This window comes from Hyla sarda, chromosome 8, assembly GCF_029499605.1.
Source record: "Hyla sarda isolate aHylSar1 chromosome 8, aHylSar1.hap1, whole genome shotgun sequence".
NCBI lineage: Eukaryota > Metazoa > Chordata > Amphibia > Anura > Hylidae > Hyla > Hyla sarda.
In genome coordinates this window covers 95,307,686-95,323,489 of record NC_079196.1, presented here as the reverse complement: position 1 = coordinate 95,323,489, position 15,804 = coordinate 95,307,686, and positions in this window count along the sequence as shown.

The following is a 15,804-nucleotide window of genomic DNA, read 5'->3' as shown; positions in this document are numbered from 1 at the left end:
ACAAGTGTTGTCTCTGTAAGCTGAAGGCAGAACTGGCCTGCCCTCTTGCAGTGTATTTTCTTATATAGCCCATTTTCAATAAGGCGTGCTCAGTAAGCTTTACATTGTACAAACACAGGAAAACCATAAATCTTTCACATAGTAAGAAGAAAGTTGAATACAAAATATACATTGCTTAAGCTCAAATATAATGAACCATTGTTTCAAGGATGCATCTGGGGTAGAAAAAGATAAGAGGGTCTGCATTCTTGAAGATAAGATGCCCATCGTCTCTTAGTTCAAAAGTTTAAAGTTTGTTATGTAGAAAAAAACAAGAAAGATAGAATGCAGTCACTTAGACCGAGAATAATCAAGTCTTCATACAAAATGGAGTCTTTGAACACAAAAATGGAGTCTCCTCTACCCAATTCTATCATTTTCCCCTTTGACATCATCATCTGAAAGAACTGGATCCTCCAGGTCAGGTGTATAGCAGGTCTTTCCTAAGGTACTATCCCAGACCGAGCACCTTGTCTATATACTGTACCTGTGATACAGGGATCTACAGCGCTGCCGTGCAGTATTATTACATGCTGTACCTGTGATTTTTATATATTATATAGGCTCCATGCCAACTGGGCCATGTAAGTGAAATAGAATAAACAGGGCTGGTGTAAGGATTTTTCCACCCTAGGCAAAAGTTAATTTTGTCGCCCCTTGACTGCGCCCATTGTCCTGCATTTTGACACGCCCCCCCCCCCCCTTACTACTGGGTGACACACTGTAACAAGCCCCTCCTCATGTAATATATCAAAAAAGTGAAAAGTGCAGAAATTGGTTATATTCATTATTACATACTTCTGTATTCAGCCACCATCTTGATAACAAGTCATCAGCACAGAAAAATATTACTAGTGAGCTTGGATGCACGTGAATCTATGGCAAGGATTCTGGTTATAGAGACAACACATGACAACTTTGGGACATTGGCGTTGAAAGTTAAATAAAGCCAGGGCAATAGCACATATATGGTCAGTGTGAACAGGCAGCTACTAGATATTGTGACTATCAAGATGGCAGCTAAATACAGAAGCATGAAATAATGAATATAACCATTTTGACACTTTTCTGATTTCGTGATTTTGAAGAATATTATTAAAAGCAGAATTTTACAGTCTCAACTTTGTAGTCAGTGCCACATCATACACACATCATACATACACTATCTATCATACATATACACATCCCACATTATACCTACATATACACACATCTATCATATATAGATTATTTATCATACATACATGCGCACATCATACATACATCATTCATACATACATACTTCATACTTACACACATCATTCATACATACACACACACACACACATACATGCATCAAACATACATCTATTTAAAATAAATATATCCCCCCTCATCCTTGTTCCCCTCACCCTTCTTACAGCCACCATGAATCCAAATCAGCGTCGCGGCCTGCTGCTGGTGAGGTGCTGGGGATGCACGCACGGGGGCCAGAGTGACATCTCCTCTCCAGCCTCCATTACTTCACCCCCAACGAGGTATGTCCCAGTACGATGAGGACCGGGGGGAAGTGTTTGTCAGCGGAGCGCGGGTGGAGCGCAGTCAGCGCTCCTCCAGTAGGAGGAGGACAGGAATGGGGGGGGGGTTACTGTTTGTGAAGCAGTGCCTGCCGCACTCCTACAGCATATAGAGGGGGGGGGGGTGCTTTCAGTGGAGCACAGGCAGCGCACCTCTAATATGATGAGGACGGTGGGGGTGTGGGGTGCTGTCAGTGGCGCGCAGGTAGCGCTCCTCAAGTATGATTAGGGCTGTTTGAAGGAATTTGGGGTCCCCAAGCAAAACAGACATGAAGGCCCCCTCCCCACAGGGGACATTATATGTGAGGGGCACAGGACAGGGGTTATTATAAGTGAGGGGTACAGTGTCGGGGGGGCATTATATGTGAGGGGCACATGTCAGGGGGGCATTATAAGTCAGGGGCACATGCCAGGGGGGCATTATATGGGCACATGACAGGGGGGGGGCCCTGTCATGTGCCCCTCATATATAATACCCCCTGTCCTGTGCCCCCCACATATAATGCCCCCCTGACATGTGCCCCTCACTTATAACCCCTGTCATGTGCCCCTCACATATAATGCCCCCCTGAGCTGTGCCCCTCACATATAATTCCCCCCCTGTGCTGTGCCCCTCATATATAATACCCCCTATCCTGTGCCCCTCCTATATAATGCCCCCCTCATGTTCCCCTCACATATAATGCCCCCTGTCCTGCCCCCTCGGGGCACAGGACATGGGGCATTATATGTGAGGGGCCCAGGACAGGGGTTATTATAAGTGAGGAGCACATGTCAGGGGGGCATTATATGTGAGGGGCACATGACAGGGGAGCATTATAAGTCAGGGGCACATGTCAGGGGGGCATTATATGGGCACATGACAGGGGAGGGCCCTATCATGTGCCCCTCACATATAATGCCCCCCTGTCCTGTGCCCCCCACATATAATGCCCCATGTCCTGTGCCCCCTCCCCCTAGTATTAATAATTCCCCTGTACCATAGCGCCCGAGCAGCTCTCACCTTTCTCACACGCTGCTCCATTCTTGCACTATGAGCCGCGGGGAAGTGATCTCCGGGCGCCGGTGTGACGTCATCGCGCCAGCCTGCCATGGATGGCGTCCCCGCGGCTCACACTGCGTCAATGGAGCGGTGTGTTAGAAAGGTGAGAGAATGGTGGAGCGAACAGCTGACAGCTCCCACTCCACCATGCTACAGGACAGGAGGGGCTTTAGTCTCTGCTCCCGTCCCACTCCAGGCTCTCGCACTGCTGGCCTGGCCGGCCGACAGGGCGAGCTGCTGAACCGGGATAGGGGCAGGAGGTCGGCCCTGCAGGACAAGCACCGGCTCTGCTCGTTAGCCCCAAGCAATTGCTTGGTTTGCCTGTCCTGTAGCGACGGGCCTGAGTATGATGAGGACGGTGGGGGTGTGGGGTGCTGTCAGTGGAGCACAGGCAGCGCACCTCTAGTATGATGAGGACGGTAGGGGTGTGGGGTGCTGTCAGTGGCGCGCAGGTAGCGCTCCTCAAGTATGATTAGGGCTGTTTGAAGGAATTTGGGGTCCCCAAGCAAAACAGACATGGAGGCCCCCTCCCCACAGGGGACATTATATGTGAGGGGCACAGGACAGGGGTTATTATAAGTGAGGGGTACAGTGTCGGGGGGGCATTATATGTGAGGGGCACATGTCAGGGGGGCATTATAAGTCAGGGGCACATGTCAGGGGGGCATTATATGGGCACATGACAGGGGGGGCCCTGTCATGTGCCCCTCATATATAATACCCCCTGTCCTGTGCCCCACACATATAATGCCCCCCTGACATGTGCCCCTCACTTATAACCCCTGTCATGTGCCCCTCACATATAATGCCCCCCTGAGCTGTGCCCCTCACATATAATTCCCCCCCCTGTGCTGTTCCCCTCATATATAATACCCCCTGTCCTGTGCCCCTCCTATATAATGCCCCCCTCATGTTCCCCTCACATATAATGCCCCCTGTCCTGCCCCCTCGGGGCACAGGACATGGGGCATTATATGTGAGGGGCCCAGGACAGGGGTTATTATAAGTGAGGGGCACATGTCAGGGGGGCATTATATGTGAGGGGCACATGACAGGGGAGCATTATAAGTCAGGGGCACATGTCAGGGGGGCATTATATGGGCACATGACAGGGGAGGGCCCTATCATGTGCCCCTCACATATAATGCCCCCCTGTCCTGTGCCCCCCACATATAATGCCCCATGTCCTGTGCCCCCTCCCCCTAGTATTAATAATTACCCTGTACCATAGCGCCCGAGCAGCTCTCACCTTTCTCACACGCTGCTCCATTCTTGCACTATGAGCCGCGGGGACGTGATCTCCGGGCGCCGGTGTGACGTCATCGCGCCGGCCTGCCGTGGATGGCGTCCCCACGGCTCACACTGCGTCAATGGAGCGGCGTGTGAGAAAGGTGAGAGAATGGTGGAGCGAACAGCTGACAGCTCCCACTCCACCATGCTACAGGACAGGAGGGGCTTTAGTCTCTGCTTCCGTCCCACTCCAGGCTCTCGCACTGCTGGCCTGGCCGGCCGACAGGGCGAGCTGCTGAACCGGGATAGGGGCAGGAGGTCGGCCCTGAAGGACAAGCTTCGGCTCTGCTCGTGGGCCCCAAGCAATTGCTTGGTTTGCCTGTCCTGTAGCGACGGGCCTGAGTATGATGAGGACAGTGGGGGTGTGGGGTGCTGTCAGTGGAGCACAGGCAGCGCTCCTCCAGTATGATGAGGACTGTGGAGGTGTTTCAGTGGGGTGCTGTCAGTGAAGCACAGGCAGCGCTCCTCCAGTATGATGAGGACTGTGGGGTTGTGGGGTGCTGTCAGTGAAGCACAGGCAGCGCTCCTCCAGTATGATGAGGATGGTGGTCAGTGGTGGTTTACTGTTTAGTGGAGTGCTGCCTGCCCCGTTCCACCAGTAAGACGTGGGGTGGTTGTTCTATCAGTGGAGCGTCGCATGTTGAACGGGGAGGGCTGCCACCTACAACATAAGGGGGCCACTATCAGGGCTGCGCTGGTTGATCAACTTTGTTTTGCAGGGGGCAGAGCTGCGCCCCCCTCTAAAGGCCACTCAAGGCAGCTGCCTGTTTTGCCTATAGACAAAACCGGCCCTGAGATTAAGACATTGGTATCTACAGCGCTATCAAGCACTTTCACTATTCACCGCTCTCCTTCTCCGTGTAACAGAGAGTGCGATCTTTGTGACACATAGGGTCCCAACTGTCCGCTGCTGCCCGAGCCATAAAGAACTTGCAGTGGTACAAATTATCTGTACCTACAGAGTTAATCATCTCACAAGTTACAGCCAAACAGATTTAAAAATTGTGCTCATTGGGGTTCATCTTATATGTTTTATATGTTTACAATATTAATTTTATAACTTTGGATTTAACCATCCATTCTTTATTTTATTTTCACTGTATTTATGTGTGATATCCGATGCAAGGGCCCTGCAGAGGATCTTATTTATAATTAAGCAATAAATTGTTATGTAATATATCTGATCCTCACTCTCAATTTTCTACTATTACTTCTATCTCTATTACCCCCCCCCCTGCCACTATATAGACACATACTGCCATCATACACACATATACAGCCACTATATACACATACACTGCCACTATATATACACACATCGATCACAAATGTATGCACTGCCTCTATATACACACACTGCCCCTTTATACACACATGGCCATCATACACATACACAGCTTCTATATGCATATACACTGCCACTATATAGACACACACTGCCATCATACACACATATACAGCCACTATATACACATACACTGCCACTGTATATACACACATATCCATCATAAATATATACACTGCCTCTATATACACACACTGCCCCTTTATACACACATGGCCACCATACACAAATACACAGCTTCTATATGCATATACACTGCCACTATATAGACACACACTGCTATCATACACACATATACAGCCACTATATACACATACACTGCCACTGTATATACACACACAGCCATCATAAATATATACACTGCCTCTATATACACACACTGCCCCTTTATACACACATGGTCATCATACACACATACACAGCTTCTATATGCATATACACTGCCACTATATAGACACACACACTACCATCATACACACATATACAGCCACTATATACACATACACTGCCTTTGTATATACACATACAGCCATCATAAATATATACACTGCCTCTATATACACATATTACCCCTTTATACACACATGGCCATCATACACATACACAGCTTCTATATACACACACTGCCCCTTTATACACACATGGCCATCATACACACATACACAGCTTCTATATACACACACTGCCCAGGGATGTGGAAATCCTATCGCCCGACGCCCGGGACATGTAGTTTCGGGCACCGGGCAGGTGAATTGGTCATAGATTTAGCCCTGTATCGGACAAGCAGGGACAGACCGACTTCCCCCTTATTTTTCTTTAATGCCGGTGTGAGGCGCAGGAGCCAATGCAAGTCTGCACCTCAAACCGGCGCTCAGGGTGTATGGAGGGGGCGGTGGCAGCCCCCAGCTGATTTCAGTAGCCGGGGGCCGCTGCTCAGAGCCCCCCAGCCGGTGTGAGGGGATCTCACCTCACAGCTCCTCCCCTCCGCTCTCCGAAGTTTGCCGAACCTAGAGCCGGGAGGAGCGAGGGCAGAGCCCGAGGTCGCGCATCTGCAGGAGATGATTAAGCCACGCCCCCTCATCCCCCCTCCCGGAGTATGGACAGCGCAGCTCTGCATAATACAAGAAGACAGGGGGAGAATAAGGATGTACACAGCTCCTCCCCTCCCTTGCTCCCTTTCACGGGAGAAAATACTGAGCAGGGGGAGGGGACAGGACGTGTGTGAGGAGACATACTGCACTGCACTGCACGGGCTGGGGATTTCAGCTCACAGCGACTCAGGTGGTTGTATATGTATGTAATGTATGATTAGGGGGGGTGTATCAGCGGCAGGTGTATGTATGATGTGTGCATATGTATGGTGTATGTGTCATGTGTATATATGATGTGTGTATGGTGTCTGCGTATGTGTGATGTGTGTATGTAATGTATGATATAGGGGCAGTGGCAGGTGTATGTATAATGTGTGCATATGTATGATGTATATTTATGGTGTGAGTGTATGTGTATATATGATGTGTGTATGGTTTATGTGTGATGTGTGTATGTTATGTATGATGTGGGGTGGGCAGCAGCAGGTGTATGTATGATGTGTGCATATGTATGGTGTATATTTATGGTGTGAGTGTATGTGTATATATGATGTGTGTATGTTATGTATGATGTGGGGTGGGCAGCGGCAGGTGTATGTATGATGTGTGTATATTTATGGTGTGAGTGTATGTGTATATATGATGTGTGTATGGTGTATGTGTGATGTGTGTATGTAATGTATGATGTGGGGTGGGCAGCGGCAGGTGTATGTATGATGTGTGCATATGTGTGGTGTGAGTGTATGTGTGATGTGTACATATGATGTGTGTATGGTATATGTGTGATGTGTGTATGTAATGTATGATGTGGGGGGGCAGCGGAGGGTGTATGTATGATGTGACTATGTATGTAATGTATGATATAGGGGGCAGTGGCCTGTGTATGTATATGTGTATGCATGTATGTTTTGTACAGGGGCGGACTGACAAGTGCTGCCGCCAGTTGTGCTATCTAATTTTATTCATTTTTAGTGGCTTCTGGCTACCCGCACTATATTGCACCCCCAGAATCCCACCCTCTTCATACTCACCCGCCAACCAAGAGCCCCACGGATGCACGCAAACACGCCCGAACCAAAACTACACCTTCCAGTATGTTGCACCATAACCTAAACTGTAGAACTATAAAGGGCAACATGCTGGGGGTTGTAGTTTTGGTTTGGGTCAGCTGCAGAGCCATAGGCTGCATCAGGGCATGCTGGGTGTTGTAGTTACTAACTGCAATTCCCAGTATTCCTTGACACAGCCTATGGCTCTGCAGCTGACATGAACCAAAACTACAACTCCCAGCATGTTACATGATAACCTTAACTATACTACTATACAGTGCAACATGCTGCAACACCCACACAACCATAGGCTGTATCAGGGCATGCTTGGAGTTGTAGTTATCTAGTAACTAAATGCAACTTCCAGCATTTTCTCACACATAAATTAGAGTCAATAAAATGCACCATATAAACTGGAGAAGCAGAATCCCCCCAGTAACAGCGTTGTTCAGTGTTTTCCAATCAAAAGACTCCATATATAAGTCCCTATGAAGACTGAAAAATAGTGATTCAAATATTTTAAGAAGTGCGTATATATGTGAATAAGCCCCTTTCCTAATAAAAGTTCTGATAATAAATGATTCCGAAAAAACTACAGATCACGGCACATAGGATTACCCTCATACCTTGCCTCAGGTATAAAAGGAGCTAGCTAGAGCTCTCCCACCGCTAATAGCCTGGCATGCTTCGATCGCTGTGGCCGGCTATGTGGTGTCCCGGCACCGTATTTCATACTGTGCCTTGGTTATTAGTCCCCAAAGTTAGAGTCCCTAGGACTGTCGGGGTTCGCTTTCCTCATTTAAACCCTAGTCACCCCTTAGTCAATTAATATTTGTAAATATTATCTATCTAAATAAATGTATATGGTATTACTCACTGTTTTAGCGTCGCAGGACCTGCGGGTCATGTGACCGGGTTGCAGAACTCTATGGTTTTTGCTAAAGGACCTTTGGTGGTTTTGGACATGTGATCACCCACAATACATTGTAACGGTGAGTGACAGCTGATGTGGACCAATCCAAAACGGCCAGCCCCTGCCCATATAAGGGAGCTGCGCCATATTGTCGCTCTCTTGGGTTGCTGACTCTGACCTAATCTAACCCCTAAATCCAGCGGATCTATGCAAGTACAATCTTCATAAACTTAAGAGAACTTTCCGGTTCTAAGCATCTATCAATCACTACTGTGCTGTTTGTAAAGAGTCTGTTATCTGGACTGTTACCGTTAATGCATATACAGAAAATCTTCAGTAAAGATTCCTGCAAGTTTTAAGTTCAGCACTGCTGTGGACAATCTATTTATTTTACACTCACATATCGCTCTTGGGAAGGGTGGCGATAGGCCCAGCATCACTACAGAGTTTTAACCCTCACCCTGGCATCACGAGTGACAAGGGTTAACAGCGCCCTTTATCATATAGTACTGCAACACCCCTACTGCCCTACAACCCCTGAGGCGTACCACAACTATTAAACCATTAGATCACCGCTGTCAAAGGTGACAGTAGTGTCTAAAGGAATCTTATATCCATCCCTGGTGGTCAAGTGGGGGGGATCGTACTATTTTGGTTTAAATTATTTTATCTGCCAGGACAAGTGGATTTTCTTGAGGGACAAGTAGATTGTGTTCCGCTTTAGTCCCTTGGACAAGTAGTTTTTTTTTAATTTCCACACCCCTGATGCCCCTTTATGCACACATGGCCATCATACACATACACAGCTTCTATATGCAAATACACTGCCACTATATAGACACACACTGCCATTATACACACATATATAGCCACTATATACACATACACTGCCACTATATATACACACACACAGTCATCATAAATATATACACTGCCTTTATATACACACACATGCTCTGTATACACATATGGCCATCATACCCACATACACAGCTTCTATATACACACACTGCCCCTTTATACACACATGGCCATCATACACAGCTTCTATATGCATATACACTGCCACTATATAGACACACACTGCCATCATACACACATATACAGCCACTATATACGCATACACTGCCACTGTATATACACACAAATCTATCATAAATATATACACTGCCTCTATATACACACAGTGGGGGACATGTATCATTATTTGTGTATGGTAGAAGCATTTTACCCCTTTTCCCGAATTCTAAATTATGTGCAGAAGCGCTAAATTTATCAATCAAGTGCAAAGAGCTTCATAAATTGCGGGTAAATTTAGTAATCTCCTAAATCCACTCTTTGGAAAATAGAATCAATGATTTAGAGCATCTTGCTTATATTTGCGCAAAAAAACAGCTCTTGCGGAAAATTTTTGATGTAAAAAAAAAAGTACGCAGTTAATAAATCCATGTGTACTGTAGATGTCACTCCAAGGTACCCCGATTCAGCCACATCTGGAGGACATGCTCTACCAAAACGTGCGCAAAAAAATTGCGCAAAAAAAGGGCTTGCGCAAAATTTTGCGCAAAAAATACACACAAAACAGGGGTAAAATCTTTGATACATGTCCCCCAGTATGTATAAATATATCCAACCTATTAGTGTTAAAATAGCAAAAAATCTTAATTTTTTAAAAAATGTCATGATTTTTTGCATTGTAAAAAAAAAAAATACAAATGATATCGGCTTACTTTTACTATGTACATGAAGGACAACTTGTGACAAAAAAAACAATGTCAGAATTATCGTGATCACCAGTGACCCGATCTCCCGGAAAATAAGACTGACCAGCCTAAAGGATAGGAGCGAACTGGCAGTGTTGCCACCCCCTCCTATCCCCTGCCATTGGTCGGTCAGGCTGACCACCAATGGCAGGAGGGGGGTGGGGGGGGTTAGAGTTCATTTCCCCCGCTCTGGCCACCGATCGGAAGTCGGTACAGAGCGGAGGAACATGGGCGGAGAGGGGGGGGGGGGGCATGGCCCAGCTTACCCGGACTGGAGGAGACGGTGGAGGCGGCATCAGGAACCAGCGGCGCGAGCAGGAGGAGCGGTGGCCGGAAAGTGCGGCTGAGAAGGCTGCAGTGAAGATCTCGATAAGTGATCTTCACTGTGGCCTTCTAAAAGCTGCAAAACTACCACTCCCAGCATGCTCCATGCTGGGAGTTGTAGTTTTGCAACATCTGGAGGGTCACAGTTTGGAGACCACTGTGTAGTGGTCTCTAAACTGTGGTCCTCCAGATGTTGCAAAACTACAACTTTCAGCATGCACTGACTGTCTAGGCATGCTGGGAGTTGTAGTTTTGCAACATCTGAAGTGGCACAGTTTGGAGACCACTATATGGTGGTCTCCAAACTGTAGCCCTCCAGATGTTGCAAAACTACAACTCCCAGCATGCCCAGACAGTCAGGGATGCTGGGCGTGTAGTTGTTCAATATCTGGCCCTTCAGATGTTGCAGAACTACAACTCCCAGCATGCCTGGACAGTCTGGGCATGCTTGTAGTTGTAGTTTTGCAACATCTGGAGGGCTACAGTTTGGAGGCCACTGTTCTTCCCCAGTTGTTGCATAACTACAACTCCTAGCATGCCCAGACTGTCCAGGCATGTTGGGAGTTGTAGTTCTGCAACATCTGAATAGCCAGATATTGCAGAACTACACGCCCAGCATCCCTGACTGTCTGGCCGTGCTGGGAATTGTAGTTTTGCAACAGCTGTAGGCACACTGGTTGGGAAACACTGAGCTAGAGTCTGTTTCCTAACTCAGTGATTCCAACCCGTGTGCCTCCAGCTGTTGCCAAACTACAACTCCCAGAGTGCACTGACAGACTGTACATGCTGGGAGTTGTAGTCTTGCAACAGCTGGAGGCACCTGGGTTGGAATCACTGAGCTAGAGTCTGTTTTCTAACTCAGTGGTTCCCCACCAGTGTGCCTACAGCTGTTGTAAAAGTAAAACACTACACATACACCCCCTTACACGTCGCCCCCCCCCCCCCCCCCCCCAATAAAAATGAAAAACGTCTCATACGGCAGTGTTTCCTAAACGGCGCCTACAGCTGTTCCAAAACCACAACTCCCAGTACTGCCGGACAGCCATAGACTGTTCTGGCAGGCTGGGAGTCTTGCAACAGCTGGAGGCACCCTGTTTGGGAAACACTGCTGTAGGGTTTTGGTGGAGACAAGCCCCATCCTTGTAACAGGGTCCACCCCTACTGCAAATTCCTTATTCAGGCCTCAAATGCGCATGGAGCACTCTCACTTCAGAGCCCTGTCGTATTTCAAGGCAACAGTTTAGGGCCACATATGGGGTATCGCCGTACTCGGGAGAAATTGCGTTACAAATTTTGGGGGGATTTTTCTCCCATTACCCTTTGTAGAAATGGTAAATTTGGGGGAGAAAAACCTGCACTTTTTTTTCATTTACACATCCGAATTTAACGAAAAGTCGTCAAACACCTGTGGGGTGCTAAGGCTCACCGGACCCCTTGTTACGTGCCTTGAGGGGTGTAGTTTCCAAAATAGTATTCCATGTGTGTATTTTTTGCTGTTCTGGCACCATAGGGGCTTCCTAAATGTGACATGCCCCCAAAAACCATTTCAGCAAAATTCACTCTCCAAAATCCCATTGTCGTTCCTTTCCTTCTGAGCCCTCTACTGCGCCCGCCGAACACTTGACATACACATATGAGGTATTTCATACTCGAGAGAAATTGGGTTACAAATTTTGGGGGGCTTTTTCTCCCATTGCCCTTTGTAAAATTTCAAAAACTGGGTCTACAAGAACATGCGAGTCTAAAAAATTAAGATTTTGAATTTTCTCCTTCACTTTGCTGCTATTCCTGTGAAACACCTAAAGGGTTAACAAACTTACTGAATGTCATTTTGAATACTTTGAGGGGTGCAATTTTTATAATGGGGTCAAATCCACTTCAAAACTGAACTGGCCCCTGAAAAATTCGGATTTTGAAAATTTTGTGGAAAATTGCTTCTGAACTTTGAAGTCCTCCGACCCCTTCTTCAGTAGGCGAATGTGTATAGCTATATGGCTATACACATTCGCCTACTGAAGAAGGGGCCGGAGGACTACAATTTCCAGCACCCTGAAACGCGTCTAGGACTTGGCACTATTCATACCATCTGCTGGTACGCATCCAACTACCAGTGTCCGCACCAAACTGTGGAAGTCCCGGCATTTGAGGAGTTAAGCCAGGCTTCAGTCTTCTGCCTTGTCTGGCGGCATCTCACCTCCCACATCTCCCGGATCCTAGATCTCCACGTGGGACGCTGCTCCCGTGTATGCTGACACCCCTGCTGGAGTGTCGGCTTTGTTACCATCAGCTACCAGCCGTAGAGCAGTCGCAGGCTATTGCACAGATCACCGCGTTGTACCCCACTGCCATCGGGGTTACAAACCCAGTGTGAGATCGCTACTTACCATTCTGAGGACATACTGGAGAGCATACAACAGCCGCAATACATCTGTCTACACCAGTGAGAACCAGGCGGCTGCAGGCGGTGAGAAATGCAACCAATATTGTTTATATAATATATTCTATCAACTACCTGGAGTCTGATTCTGCAATATTCTTATTAAGTGCACTTTAATCATCTGCTCCATAATGGGACTCTCAAAAATAGGTGCCGGACTATCGGACTGTCATATATATGCTCAATTAGCATTCTATATTTATTTATTCAACAATTTGATACTCCACTAGGGCCCAGACGGGTATCTATCAGTGCCTCTGTATGTGTAGTTAACTCATTTTATCGCATTAATTAAAATTTAGTTATACAAAATGTAGATTTCGTTAACAAAATTTTTTACCATCACTACTGCATCCTTTGTTTGTTTGTTTTTTTGTACCCAAAATTTACCAAAAAAAAAAAACAAACAACCCCAAAAGGTGCCAGAAATGCAATTTCCACACAAATGAAAAAACGACAGAAAAAACGACAGACGCAGGACATTGCACTGGCGTTTTTTCAGGCTTTTTTTCAACCCAAAAAACGCAGGACAAAAAACCAAGTATAAACTTAGCCTTACATTGGTAGGGAAATGCTGGTCTTAAAATTGGCAGAGTGGAATACAGTGCTCTAAACACACAAACACACACACATATATATAAATACTAGCTGAGTACCCGGCGTTGCCCGGTTTTTCCTTCCTAATCCTTGTTGGGGAGGAAAATAAACAAAGGAGGAAGCTTTTGACTTCATATCCCATCCTCTTATATTGTTGTCATATCCCAACTCCACGTCCCGACCTCCTATCCCCTCCTCCTATTTCGACCTCCTGTCCCGACCTCCTATACCGTCCTCCTATCCCGGCCTCCTATCCCGATCTCCTATCCCGTCCTCCTATCCCATCCTCCTATCCCGTCCTCCTATCCTGTCCTCCTATCCCGTCCTTCTATCCCGACCTCCTATCCTGACCTCCTATTTCGACCTCCTATCCCGTCCTCCTATCCTGTCCTCCTATCCTGTCCTCCTATTTCGACCTCCTATCCCGTCCTCCTATCCCGTCCTCCTATCCCGTCCTCCTATCTTGACCTCCTATCCCGACCTCCTATCCCGTCCTCCAATCGCGAGCTCCTATCCCGACCTCCTATCCTGACCTCCTATCCTGACCTCCTATCCCGACATCCTATCCCGTCCTCCTTTCTTGACCTCCTATCTCAACCTCCTATCCCGTCCTCCTATCCCGACCTCCTATCCCGTCCCCCTATCCCGACCTCCTATCCCATCCTTCTTTCCCATCCTCATATCTCGACCTCCTATCTTGACCTCCTATCCCGTCCTCCTATCTCGACCTCCTATCCCGACCTCCTATCCAGACCTCCTATCCCGTCTTCCTATCCGGTCCTCCTATCCAGACCTCCTATCCCGACTTCCTACCCGACCTCCTATCCCGACCTCCTATCCCGACCTCCCATCCCGTCTTCATATCCCGACCCGTAATATGTGTATAAGGTATTGAAATAGCTACAGCCGTACGGAAATTATATGGGAAAATACATTTCCCATTGATTTGCATGGGACTTTAAACAAAAAACCCCGATCCTCACAAATGGGGGGTAGTTAAGGGTTAAATTAACTATCCTATATTTTAAGTGGACATATAAGTAACATGTGACCAAGTATTATCGAAATATCTCCAGCCGTTTGGAAGTTATGCAGTAACATATTTCCCATTGACTTGCATGGGACTTTAAACATAAGCCCCGCCCCTGGCAAATGGGGGGGGGTAAGGGTTAAATCACCTATCCTATGTTTATTGTTGACATATAAGTAACATGTGTGCCAAGTTTCATGTTAATATCTTTAGCCGTTTGGAAGTTTTTGTGGAACATACATACATACATACATACATATATACACACACACACACACTGAGTTTTATATAAATACTAGCTGAGTACCCGGCATTGCCAGGTTTTCCTTCCTAATCCTTGTTGGGGAGGAAAATAAACAAAGGAGGAAGCTTTTGACTTCATATCCCGTCCTCATATATTGTTGTCATAACCCAACCCCACATCCCCACCTCCTATCCCATCCTCCTATCTCCACCACCTGTCTCGACCTCCTATCCCGACCTCCTATCGCATCCTCATATCCTGTCCTCATATCCCGTCCTCCTATCCCAACCTCCTATCCCGACCTCCCATCCCGTCCTCATATCCCGACCCGTACCTCCTATCCCGTCCTCCTATCTCGACTTCCTGTCCCAACCTCCTATCCCGTCCTCTTATCCCGTCCTCCTATCCCGTCCTCCTATCCCGACCTCCTATCCCGACCTCCTATCCCGACCTCCTATCCCGTCCTCCTATCCCGTCCTCCTATCCCGTCCTCCTATCCCCACCTCCTATCCTGTCCTCCAATCTCGAGCTCCTATCCCGACCTCCTATCCCGTCCTCCTTTCTCGACCTCCTATCCCGACCTCCTATCCCGACCTCCTTTACCGTCCTCCTTTCTCGTCCTCCTTTCCCGTCCTCCTATCCCGTCCTCCTATCCCGTCCTCCTATCCCGTCCTCCTATCCCGACCTCCTATCCCGACCTCCTATCCTCCTATCCCTACCCGTAATATGTGTACCAGGTATTGAAATAGCTCCAGACGTACGGAAATTATATGAGAACATACATTTCCCATTGATTTGCATGAGACTTTAAACAAAAACACCGACCCTCACACATGGGGGTAGTTAAGGGTTAAATTAACTCTCCTATATTTTAAGTGGACATATAAGTAACATGTGACCAAGTATTATCGAAATATCTCCAGCCGTTTGGAAGTTATGCGGTAACATATATTTCCCATTGACTTGCATGGAACTTTAAACATAAGCCCCGCCCCTAGCAAATGGGGGTGAGTAAGGGTTAAATCACCTATCCTATGTTTGTTGCTGACATATAAGTAACATGTGTGCCAAGTTTCATGTTAAT